This window comes from Symphalangus syndactylus, chromosome 4 (genome assembly GCF_028878055.3).
Source record: "Symphalangus syndactylus isolate Jambi chromosome 4, NHGRI_mSymSyn1-v2.1_pri, whole genome shotgun sequence".
Lineage (NCBI taxonomy): Eukaryota > Metazoa > Chordata > Mammalia > Primates > Hylobatidae > Symphalangus > Symphalangus syndactylus.
This window is the reverse complement of record NC_072426.2, coordinates 111785647-111798851: the sequence shown is the minus strand read 5'-3', so window position 1 is coordinate 111798851 and position 13205 is coordinate 111785647. Positions and strand designations below refer to the sequence as shown.

The 13205-nt window shown below is 39.8% G+C and overlaps 1 long non-coding RNA gene and 1 other non-coding gene across 2 annotated transcripts in view; both read right to left on the bottom strand.

Annotated features, from left to right (window-relative positions):
* LOC129481062 (uncharacterized) overlaps positions 1 to 13205 on the bottom strand; it is a 122929-nt gene that overhangs the window by 91986 nt on the left and 17738 nt on the right. The window contains exon 3 of the long non-coding RNA XR_008657247.2: positions 1062 to 1307. This is a non-coding gene — a long non-coding RNA (uncharacterized lncRNA). The remainder of the gene's footprint in view (positions 1 to 1061; positions 1308 to 13205) is intronic.
* Positions 2743 to 2801, bottom strand: LOC129481429 (U7 small nuclear RNA). The gene has a single exon (XR_008657423.1). It is a non-coding gene; the product is annotated as a U7 small nuclear RNA (small nuclear RNA).

Genomic DNA, 13205 nt, shown 5'->3' with positions numbered 1-13205 from the left:
TTTTGGTTAACTATTTCTTCTGTTTATTGGCAACGTGTATTTTATTTGTGCTAATTAACTGCCTTTGTCCATCTTTCTTTTTTTAATTTTTAATTTTATTTTACTTTAAGTTCCAGGATACATGTTTATTTAACCAAAAAAAAAAGCAAATCCAAAAGACATATTTTTACTTCTGAAAACCTATAGGTATAACTGATTTTTACCTATGCTAGTCATTCTGATGATTTCTCTAACTTCTAGTGAGAAAGTGTTGGGATCTTTTCTAAAATGGCGATCCTCATTTTCTACCACCTGATGCAGAAATAACCACTGTTAGGAAGAGTTCTTTGGCTATCTAATTCAGCTGCATATAGAGGGGCCTCTAAAAGTCCCAGAAATCAGTCACAATAGTTTTCTATCTTGGGAAAAGCTCACATTTGCTTTATAATAACGTGCAGAAGTTATCATATTGGGACACAAACCTGAATTCTCTATTTCTCGGCTTTCGATATAAAGAGCTATATTGAGTTCATTCACCCTGTGGGCTTGCCATTCTATGAGTCTACATGATTGAATTTTCTGTTCCATTGATCTGGCATGGAAAGATGCTGGTAGGAGTCTGGCATAATCACCAAAAGACTGTCCTAAAATTTATATTTTATTACCTTCTTTTTCTATGTCTGGTAACCACCAAATGGCCACCCTAAAGATTGCTTGCTTTCTATACATTTCTATTCACAGTGGAGGAATATATGGACTGAGTGAGGTGTGTGTTTACAAACATATATATATGCTTGTGTGTGTGTGTGTATATATATATATAATTGCATGTGTATTTATTTTTAGAGGCATATATCATAAAACACATAACTTGTAGTTTATATACTACAGACTCAAACTCATGTAAAGAAGGAGTTGCTTTATATTTGAGTTCATTATCTTATTCCATCCTCACAGAGACTTTATGAAGTAGATACTAGTAATATCTAAGTAATATTCTGGATCCAAGGTCACTATAAAATCAGGCTGGCTGCAATTAAAACAATTCTCTATGGCTTAGCCCGACAAAGGTTAATACTCACCCACAAATACTAATGCAGAATTTCTAGTTGGACAGCTTGGCTTCAAGGGGCTAGATCTGGGCCCCTTCCATTAAGTGACTTTACCCTTTCTAAAACTTTCACTTCCAGATGCATGGACTAAAGAGAGTGGGTTTGGAAAATTTCTTGGAATATTTTAGGAGCATGGTGTGAAAGAGGCTTCTATCACTTCTGGCTGCATTCCAGGGCTTGCTGTCAGTCATATGGCCAACTTAGCTGCAAGGGGGCCTGGGAAGTAGAGAGACACACACTGTGATATGCACACTCTAATAGTTCCTGGGCCCCTCATGCAATCAGTAAGTAGAAAAACCCCAGAGACTATAAAACCTACATTAGAAAATATGTCTGGCAAATTACTTTGAAATCCTGTAGGTGCTTTAGTACAATTCAAGAATATTTCTAAACTTCTTCCTGGAACTTTTTGTTTATCAATTTGTAGATCTTAAAGTATTTCATATAAATATAAATTATATATAATATACATATATATATTTTTTTGAGATGGAATTTCACTCTTTTTGCCCAGGCTGGAGTGCAATGTCGCGATCTCGGCTCACTGCAACCTCCGCCTCCTGGGTTCAAGCGATTCTCCTACCTCAGACTCCCTAGTAGCTGGGATTACAGGTGCGTGCCACCAGGCCTGGCTAATTTTTGTATTTTCAGTAGAGACAGGGTTTCACCACATTGGCCAGGCTGGTCTCAAACTCCTGACCTCAGGTGATCCACCCGCCTTGGCCTCCCAAAATGCTGGGGTTACAGGCGTGAGCCACTGTGTCCGGCTGGTATTTCATAATTTTGCTGAGACAGCAATAATCAAAAAGCAAATGTAACCTTGGCTGGCAAAATCTTCAAGGGTCCCCACTCTTGAAATTGAGAACAACCTTTAATCATGAAGTTAATAGTTAATTGTGCTTTTATAAGATGAAGGTTAACTGATGAGGATAAATGAGCTATGAATGTATTTATTGGTGCTCAAAGCAATGTTGGTATCACCATGAAATTTTTTGGTAAGAAGTTCAGGGAAGTTGTTTATTTGCTATACTAATGCAGGGACTAACAACTGTAATACTCCTGCTGAGTATATCACTGACTAGACCACAAATACCTGACACTAGATTTCATGCTTTATTTATTTATTTATTTTTGATAGGGTCTCACTCTGTCGCCCAGGCTGGAGTGCAGTGGCACAATCATAGGTCACTGCAACCTCAAACTTTTGGGCTCAAATCGTCTTTCCTCCCCCACCTCAGCCTCCCTAGTGGCTGGGACTACAGGTGTCTGCCACCATGCCCAAGTAAGTTTTTGGTTTTTTTGTAGAGACAGGGTCTCACTATGTTGCCCAGGCTGGTCTCAAACTCCTGGCCTCAAGCAATCAACTCCCAAAGGGTTGCGATTATAAGTGTGAGCCACTGGGCCTGGTCTAGGTTTCATACGTTAAATATTGCCTTTATTTTCCTAGTGAATACCATACACTTTCAATTATTGCACTTGTTGCTGGTAATTTACAGAGGACCATCACATTTCACATTACCAGTAACTTGAAAAATTATCAGATTTATAGCAAGTAAAGCATATCATATCTGTCCCAATTGGTGGCTGTGGCCTAGTAGAAGTGACTAGGTTTTTGTTGTTGTTGTTGTTGTTGTTTGGTCTTACTTTTGTGGGAGGTTTTCTGGTAAAAACTAGAAATCCTGCTAGACAAATTCTGAAAGAGCTGCTCTTGACTGTGGTATTAATCTTGGCCTTATTGTTTTTGCTGTGTAATCTTGGGCAAATTATTCTAACTCTGCAAGCCTCAATCTCTTCATCTATAAATTGAGGATGAAAACATCGACCTTTTCTGGAACAGTTCTGTAAGATAATACAGTTAAAGGACTTAGTATGGTTAACTGACATATTGTTCCTCCAAATGTTAACTCTAATAGTAATTAAAACAATCATTGTAAGTGTTATTACTATTATCTTGGTCCCAATTTATTTTTCTTTAAAATGGAGACAATAATATTTGCACTGCCATGAGAAGTAAATGAGCTATATAAAAAATGAGAGATACGCAATAGTCAACCAATTGAAATTGTTTCACTATCCCTTTCTAGCCAAAACAGAACCCAAATTTCTCTCTACATTAGGTTACAGGACCTTTGACACTGATCTAGTAAGTCCTTTAGGCTCATTAACAATCCTTTAGATTCTGAATGTTAAAGACTATTTTTGTAAATTTTCAGTGTTGAATGAGAGATACTTGGTGTTTAGTATTTCTTTGATCAATTTCCATAACTTTCTCCATTTGTGAGTTATTGAGTTGGTTGTATCTGTTATAAACCACTCAAATTGTGAATATATGGATTATCTAGAAGGCAATATGGACTCTTCATGTGTTTACATGGAGTTAGGTTTAGCTGACCCTAAAGCTATGACTTCTCTAATTCTAGAGATAGATTTGCTTCTTGTTTTTTATTGCTTGTACATAGAAGATCGATTGTCTGTTATGAGAGCCATATATACAAATAGGTTCTGATTTATTGAGAATCTTAGGTTTTCTCCATGCTGTATTCAGATTTAGCATTCATGTTATGCTGCCCTGGGTAATGGCCATTGCCATTGCCCAGGGATGTAATTAATAAGCACTCAATCATTTGACAACAGTATTAGACACCCAAGTCAGCAGACTGACTATCAACTACAGCAAGTCACAGGACTACAGGCATTGACAGTTCCTATATCAATTTTAAATCTTCAAAAAGAAGATTTAACTAATGATTTGAAGTAAAGAAAAGAAGTAATGCCTTGGGGAAAATGTCTCCAGACCTTCTGAATTTAAATATAGCTAATGCAATAGTAAACTGATTTTCCCTTCAGAATTGGTGGTGTTTTCTACTGAACTGTTGGTTTTGCAGCACTAGATTAAATTGAAATCTTCAACCGTATTGAAGAAAGAAGTAGAGGGTCTGAGTAAGTTCAGCTGCATCTCTGCTTTATTCTTGGAGTAGAGACTGCTCTTGAAAGCAATTCCTGCTGCCTTGACAATTTCCCTTTCTCTTTTGGATTATGGAAATCACTACTACAGTAGACTTGTTATTCTTGTTCTGCATTGCAGTCTTTCTCCCCATCTGTGTTTCTTTCTTAATTAGGATTATCTGCCATCTCTCACTACTAAAAGTTAAGTAAAAGTCATGATTCTCCAGGCTTCTAAGCAGCAACATGATCAGTAAGACCAGCTTCTGGCAGGAAAATGAAATTATTTTTAATGTTAAACAAGGTAACTGCAGGATTCCACCTGCAGCCCAAGTATCACTGGGAACTGATAAAAGATGAAGTCAAGATATTACTCTCTGATCAAATGGATTGCCTTTCAACATAGCTTTTTAAAAAGAATCTCATCCCAAAAGCCACACAGCTGTAAGCCCAAGATGTAGTAAGAAATGAGCCGCTTATAGGAATTGGAGATTAGCAGAGCCTCATTAGGGATCCAGGCAGGGTGAGCCACAGAGAGGCAGCTGTATTTTTCTGTGGATGGGCCTGAACCTTAGAACAGATGCATTTTGGGGAAATGCAATTTTATTTTGGGCCACATTTGCCTAAGGAATAAAATGTTCCAAGAGACTCCAAATACCATTTCAGGGAATTTTAATGTACTAACCTAAATTAGCTAACTTATTGGGAAAGAGGCTCTGTTCATATTTACTGAGATGTCCAGCCTCAACTCTCAGAAGTGTCTGGAGGAGATATGTATTACTGTAGTGAACTGGGAAGTTGTGGGAGGCTGGATGAATGGGGGCAATCTGGGGAAGATTTCATCATGATTCATATCTCTCAGGTGAGGCCGATGCTTACTCTCCTTAAATTGCTACAGTGCAGGAATCAGCGTGGATTTGCCCTTGTAAAGTGAATGAAGACATGCAGAACTATTAATTTTCAGAGGGCTTTCATTTTCTCAACATAAAGACTAGCTTCCTAGGCCAAAATTATGGTCTCTTAACCACATGAAGACCTGTGCTTTCCTTAGTAAAGGCAGTATTTAAGGAATGTTGACGAAGGTTCATGTCATGTGCTTGTGTGTGTTTATTTTACAAAACATCAATTTAAATATATAGAGCAGTAATATCTGTCCTAAACAGTATGCACACAGCCCTCATGGACGTCATCTTGCAACCCTACAAGAACATTCCTTCTATGGATCAATAATACACTTGGAGAGATGATTTTGATTCAAGTCATTTTCTTGCCTTTGGTTCCTCCCTTTCCAATGTGGTTCAAAGGTACTGCAGCAATGTTGCTGATTACACAGACACACACCCCACACGCATTGACACCCACATACACTCAGAGTCAGTGAGAAAGTCTATGGGTAATCTTGACCCGCAGTGCACTTCTTTCTTTCCCTGTAAATGTCGCCAGGTGATCATACACAACAGAAAAATATTAGAATGTGTAAATCGTAGAGAAAATCCACAGGGTAATCATTAACCTCAGGCAAGCAGCAAGCCTGCCCCTCACATTCTCACATGCAATGCTGATGGAACAGGTAGTATAAGGCAGTTACCGCCATGGTGGAAAGTGGGGAGCACATCTTAGAAGAAACCGTGGTCTGTAATTATTTGGGGGCTGACAGTTGCTGAACAACTTCGCTAATGATACCTGACGCATGTCTTAATGCTTTACTCAGGCAGAAAGTAAACTACTTTACAACCAGAGTAGGCACCATCACTCACCGCCAGCTTCCTATTTCATAATTCCTGGCATCAGGTATGGGTGGAACATGCCAGGACTCTGTATTTGTGGTTAACTCTTTAAAAAGTATTTAAATCCTTGAAATAAGTCTTCATGTATAGGTATAATCACTACTTTTTGAATTATGGTAGTTAGGGAGGAGAAGTGACAGGGAGACTTCTAGCCTTAGAAGAATTTGGAGTCCCTCAGAAAAGTGCCCTATAAATTCAAAGGATAATCATCTGGGTAATTTTTGTCATTATTTCCATCTAAACAAGTTTCTAGATGTATGGTTGGACATAAAAATAATCTTGTGGAATGTAGTTCTTGGAGCCATGAGAAATATGGGCAGACCCTGGGAAGAAATAGCATCCTATTTGCGATGTCTTCAGGGCTTGCTGACTCAGAAACTTCCAAAATGCGGAGCACAGGAAAGCTGTGTGAGATCTAAGAACCCTCTTCACTTTGCACAACTGCTTCCTCATATATTTGTGCCATCTGGTTGAACATGATTACTGTGACTACCAAGGAAAATAATACCCCAAATTATCCACCCAGCTTCAGTTGGCAGAACAGAGAAACAAAGCATAAAGAAAATTTGCATTATTTCATTGAGATTACATGTATCAATGCAAGGTGATATGGTTTGGCTGTGTCCCCATGTGTTGTGGGAGGGACCCGTTGGAGGGTAATTGAATCATGGAGGCAGTCTTTCCCAGGCTGCTCTTGTGACAGTGAATAAGTCTCACAAGAGCTGATGGTTTTAAAAAGGGGAATTTCCCTGCACAAGCTCTCTTCTCTTGTCTGCCGCCATGTGAGACATGCCTTTCACCTTCCACCATGACTGAGAGGCCTCCCCAGCCATGTGGAACTGAAAAGTCCATTACCACCTCTTTTTCTTCCCAGTCTCAGGTATGTATCAGCAGCATGAAAACTGACGAATACAGTAAATTGGTACCAGTAGAGTGGGGCACTGCTGTGTGAAGCCCTTGGTGCCCTGCATCCCAGCTGCTCTAGCTGTGACTAAAAGGGGCCAAGGTGTAGCTCAAACTGTTGCTTCAGAGGGTGGAAGCCCCAAGCCTTGGCAGCTTCTATTGGTGTTGAGCCTGTGGGTGCACAGAAGTCAAGAATTAAGGTTTGGGAACCTCCACCTAGATATCAGATGTACAGAAACGCCTGGATACCTAGGCAGAAGTTTGCTGCAGGGGCAGGCCCTCATGGAGAGCCTCTGCTAAGGCAGCACAGAAGGGAAATGTGGGTTCAGAGTCCCCACACAGAATCCCTACCGGGGCACTGCCTAGTGGAGCTGTGAGAAGACGGCCACCATTCTCCAGACCCCAGAATGGTAGATCCACCAATAGCTTGCACTGTGTGCCTGGAAAAGCCACAGACACTCAATGCCAGCCTGTGAAAAAAGCCAGGAGGGGGGCTATGCCCTGCAAAGCTACAGAGGTGGAGCTGCCCAAGGCCATGGGAGCCCACCTCTTGCATCAGCGTGACCTGGATGTGAGACATGGAGTCAAAGGAGATCATTTTGGAGCTTTAAGATGTGACTACCCCACTGGATTTAGGACTTACATGGGGCCTATAGCCCCTTTGTTTTGGCCAATTTCTCCCATTTGGAATGGCTGTATTTACCCAATGCCTGTACCCCCATTGTATCTAGGAAGTAACTAACTTGCTTTTGGTTTTACAGGCTTGTAGGTGCAAGGGACTTGCCTTGTCTTGGATGAAACTTTGGATTGTAGACTTTTGAGTTAATGCTGAAATGAGTTAAGACTTTGGGGAACTGTTGAGAAGGCATGATTGGTTTTGAAATGTGAGGACATGAGATTTGGGTGGGGCCAGGGACAGGATGATATGGTTTGGCTGTGTCCCCACCAAATCTTATCTTGAATTCCCATGTGTTGTGGGAGTAATGCAGTGGGAGGTAATTGAATTATGGGGGAAGGGCTTTCCTGTGCTCTTCTTCTGATAGTAAATAAGTCTCACAAGATCTGGTGGTTTTACAAAGGGGAGTTTCCCTGCACAAGCTCTCTTCTCTTTTCTGCTGCCATGTGAGACGTGCATTTCACCTTCTGCCATGATTGTGAGGCCTCCCCATCCATGTGGAACTGTGAGTCCATTAAACCTCTTTTTCTTCCCAGTCTTGGGTATGTCTTTATCGGCAGCATGAAAACTGAGTACAGAAGGAGAACATCTCATTCAGAAGACTACCTTGATAAACCTTAGGGATGAGGAGGATAAACTGTGGTCAGTGTGTTTTAGTAGCCAAAGGTCTTGGCTACGTTGTATTCTCAGGATGGCAGGAGCTGTTTGAGGCTCTTTTTGTTTGCTGAACATGACTGGAATGTGTTTGAATATAAAAAATGTGCAATAGGTGCTGAGGTAGTGAATTGACTCCTCATGGAAAGAATGAGAAATTTCTGAGGAAAACCTGGGGGAGAGGAGAAAAGGATCCAAAGTCAAGATATTGCAGTAAGAAAGTGAAAAGTCAAAAGAAAAAAAAAATCTTCCATGGAGGTTTAGCTGAAGAGGGGTTTTAGAGGCAAGAATATCTGAGAAATTTTAAATTATTTGAGGTAGGGCTCAAAATGTTAACCTTCTTCTCCATCTTCTTTATGCAAATGTTAGGAAATCTGTCAGAGGCATTTAAACCAGAGCAACTCCATCTTGAATAGGGGCTAGGTAAAATAAGGCTAAGACCCCTTCGGCTGCATTCCCAGATAGATAAGGCATTCTTAGCCACAGGATGAGATAGGAGGTCAGCACAAGATACAGATCATGAAGACCTTGCTGATAAAACAGGTTGCAGTAAAGAAGCTGGCCAAAACCCACTGAAACCAAGATGGTGACTTGAGTGACCTCTGGTCGTCCTCACTGTTATACTTTGACCTGCGACATGACAGTTTAGAAATGCCATGACAATGTCAGGAATTTACTTACATGGTCTAAAAAGGGAGGCATGAATAATTCACCCCTTGTTTAGCATATAATCAAGAAATAACCATAAAAATCAGCAACCAGCTGCCCTCGTGGCTGCTCTGCTTCTGGAGTAGCCATTATTTTATTCCTTTACTCCCTTAATAAACTTGCCTTCACTTTACTCTGTGGACTCGCCCCGAATTCTTTCTTGAGCAAGATCCAAGAACTCTCTTTTGGGGTCTGGATCAGGACCCCTTTCTGGTGACAAATCTACATTTCACACGTATGGGGTGTGTGTGTGTGTGTGTGTGTGTGTGTGTGTGTGTATTCCATAGGACCACTCAGAGAAGTAACAAGTTCGGCACCCAAGTTTTCTCAGAGCAAAAAGTGCATTTACTGATCACCTCAGTATCAAGAAGATTAGGAAAAAGCTAACCTAATTCTTTCAGTTACTGGAGAGAAACCAAAGCAAGTTTTGGGGGGCAGGGAGGATACTAACTCTGGCCTGAGAAAGAAAATGCCTAAGTGCAATTAAAATGAAAGACCCTGAAGGAAAGGAAAGAGATAATAAAATTATTTTAATTATCATTATTGTAATTATGTTTAAAGAGTTGAAGATTTCCACATTGCTTAATCATTCCAGTGTTGTTACTATTTTCTTTTCTAGCCTCTTCTGATTATCTTAATACTTAATACATCTGAATTAAAAACTCTGCTTTTATCCCTCTAGAGATTTGATTTTAGAGTTGAAATAACAATCTTGGTGCTATCATGATTTGCCAACTCAAACAAAATGAGAAGAGATCAAATACATAATAGCCAAGTAGGATATGTGGAGATGTTTATTGAGTTGCATCACATTCTGGTTTTCTGTTGATGTTCTTCCTTTTGTTTGTTTTTGAAGACTAGGAGACCACTCGGCTCATCTGACAGAGGCAGCCTGTGGATCAGTAAATCCTAGGAGCTAAAAGGAACTTAGAGATTATCACCTTCTCAATCTATGGTGGAGACTTATCTGTTCTCTCACAGTCTAAAACAGAGATTTAGCCCTGACTTGAATTATTTAGGGGTTCACAAGGCTGATAGTTAAATTTTCTGAACCTCTGAATTATTGAAACATTTTTAAGTAAGCCAAAGGATGTTCACTAAAATTATTTTCTGTTGTCTCTGGAGGCCCAAAGTTGGAGAACAAAACATTCTAAATCATGGAGCTAGACTTGCAAAGGGGGTGATCCTAAATTGCACCTGCCTGCACTAGTTATCACTCATTCACAGGCATCTATAAAAGGCCATGGTTGAAAGCCTTCCAGAAAGACATTTCTTTGGGGAACATTTTTTGTGTCACTGGGATAAGGGGAGAAGAAGGTACTTTCCACCCCACTCTAAGTGAGAAGCCTTCAAGGAAGAATCAGGCTAAAACCCTGAAATAACGTTTTGGTCAAGCTCTTGATGTGTGAAGATGTGATACTTGAGTTACTCTTGGTCTAACGGGAGAGGCTGTGGCTGGAGCTGTGCTTTGCTGATGACAAAAGGAAGAAAAATGACTTTGAGAGTGAGCTATAGAATGAGCTGCACTTGCTCCAGCCATAGGAAAATGCATGTCCTTACTATTATCTAGATTTGAATCCCACCAAAAGGAATTGGCTGTAGGTCAGCTTGAAAAGGATTCCACCGAAAAGGACTGCCTGAAGGGACAAGGAGAGCACAGCAGAGGGACCCAGCAGAAGCCCAGATTAGTCCTAAGCAGCCGGCTGGAGGAGCAGCCTTGCCCAGGTTGACTGGCAGTGGAGGAATACCCAGTAGAAGAGTTTCTAGGAATCTGTAGAAACACTGTTGAGAAACACTGTCAGCAAAAAAGCCCTGAAAGTAACTCAACCAACGGCATACAACTGAGCCGCTTTTGCCTAATCTTCTCTCACTACCTGGGTCTGACCTGGGCGCCATCAAAGAGTAGCTAGGGAGTGACGGGAAGAAGTGGAGCTGGGAAGAGAGAGGAGGCCAATCTCTCATGCACTTCAGATTTCCAGCCAGATACAGGGGAAGGGAGAAGCTTCAAATAGGATAAGACTCAAAGCTTCTTATATTATTGGGTAGGGCTTTGAAAATTACTGAAATGAGACTGTTCTTGTGACTAAATGGGGGCAGAGAGGCTTGTCCTAGATGCCAATAAATGATGGGGAAAGAGAAACGCCCTAGAGGTGTATATGAAAGGTCAGAGGGCAAAACCTTGCTTGCTTGCTTTTTCTTTCTTTCCCTCCCTTCCTTCCTTCCTCCCTCCCTCTCTTCTTTCCTTCCTCCCTCCCTCCCTTCCTTCGTTCCTTTCCTTTCCCTTTTTCTTTCTTTCTTTCTTTCTTTCTTTCTTTCTTTCTTTCTTTCTTTCTCTTTCTTTCTTTCTTTCTTTCTTTTCTTTCTTTCTTTCTTTTTCTTTCTTTCTTTCTCTTTCTTTCTCCTTCCTTCCTTCCTCTTTCTCTCTCTTTCTTTCTTCCTTTTTTCTTTCTCTCTCTTCATTCACTCACTCTCTTGCTCTTCCTTTTTGTATCCTACTGAGTCCAACTGATTCAATAAATTAGTTATAGTTAAACAGATAGCAATTGATTTTCTTTTTCTTCAGCTTTGGTTTTATTCCTGTCTCCAAAGACACACATAAATAATTTATTCATTTACTAAATTCAACACCTTCAAAGATTTGAAAATAGCATTAATGGGGCCCCTGAAATTCTTGATATTCAAGGTCCAAAATCCTGTGATTCCTTAGCCATTTTTCATTTAACTATATTTTCATCCTACACCTGGTCACCCTTTTCCCCTGTCATTCTAGGTTTATATCACTCCTCTTAAAACTGAGGCTTTTCTTACGAATGCACTCTGAACATAGTGAGGCTGTTCCTGCTGTAGATCTTGTCAGGCCACACTGCACAGTGATCATAAAACTCTATAATGCATCAGGACCAACCAGGAATAGTTAGCTTAATAGTTATGAGAACGTAAAAATTAAAAGTATAATTTTCAAATAAATTGGTGCTAAAGATTCAAATTTGAATCAGATGGTGCCAATATGGTATGATTTGATTGTTAACATTATGCAAAAACTGTTTTCCTATACCGGCACCTAAAATGCTAGTGAATTATTTTGTTTTCCACTGACCAGATGTAGAACATTGGAAAAGTCCCTTAAGATTACAATGCACTTTTTTTCCAATGGGGAACTAGATGAGAATGAATTAAATTCCTCATTTATTGAGTGAGTACTATATATAAGGCACTACTGTACCATATAATCAGCTTGATTTGTTCTTGAAACTAGTCCACAAGTGAGAGGGAAGCTAGACAAATGTCCAGCTAACACTGGTACAGAACAAATTGAAATAAGATAATTCAAGCACCATGAAGGTATATATTGGCTCTTAAAAAATATTTGTTGAAAAATTGGATGAATAAGCCACCACACACAATGAAACCCAAGGAAGAAGGATTTGCGTCCCTTCCTGTTTTATTACTCAGTGATTTTTGTACTGGTCCCCCTTTTAAAGAGTTTCTTCCCTTTATTTAGAAATTTAAATATTCCTAAGATGTAACTTATTAGACACATAACACTTTTTTTGTAAATGAATTATCGTGGCAGTCACAGAGAGCTGAAGAATACAAAGCATCTTGCTGTCAGGGAAGAACAGACAAGAAAAGGGAGAAAATAAAGTTTAGAAAAGGTGGCTGTGGACAGACAGGAGTGAAAACTCTATTCCCTTCTCAAATATCCTAAGGTTATTCATTCAGTCCCACATACCTGAACCCTGAATTGCTTGGAGTGTTTGTTCCTCAAGCACTGTATTTGTTTTGAAATTTCATTGTAAGTCACCGAAAGTTTGGGATAATGAAGCTGGAGCTGAGTTCAAAGTTTGAAAATTTTTATTCATAAAATGGAAACTAAACAGAGCCTGTTGGTAGCAGATTCTATGCGAGAGTGGAAGGTCTCCAAGAGCCAGACATTTGACTGGGGTGAAATAAAGGAGAATGTCACAGCTGGGTTTTCCCCAAAACCCTTTGTAATTCTAACCACATAGGAGTAACAGGAAGTCACTGATGCTGGTCTGAATTGCACGGAAGTACTAAGTAGGGAATAATGTGAGCTGATATGGTTGAATAAAGCATACATTAGGGAATCAGTTTAAGTCTAGTACGTAACTGGAGGGGTTGAGATTGAGGAGGAGTGCTATTGTACATGTATGTAAAATATTTTTAATAGTACGAAATAGCTTTTTGACTCAATGGTTTGGACATATGCAATTACATAAGCTCAAATAAAGTTATAGTAGTATATTGGCAGGAAAAAGAAAAGGTGTTATCTGATGAAATTTAAAAAGGATAAAGTAACTATTATTCCTCTCTCTTAAGAAGAGTTCATATAGCTCTTGGCATGTAATGGATGGAAATTATGATCAATGGGGCCATGAGCTATGCAGTGGGTGTTAGTGCATGTTATAGGGATGTGATCAT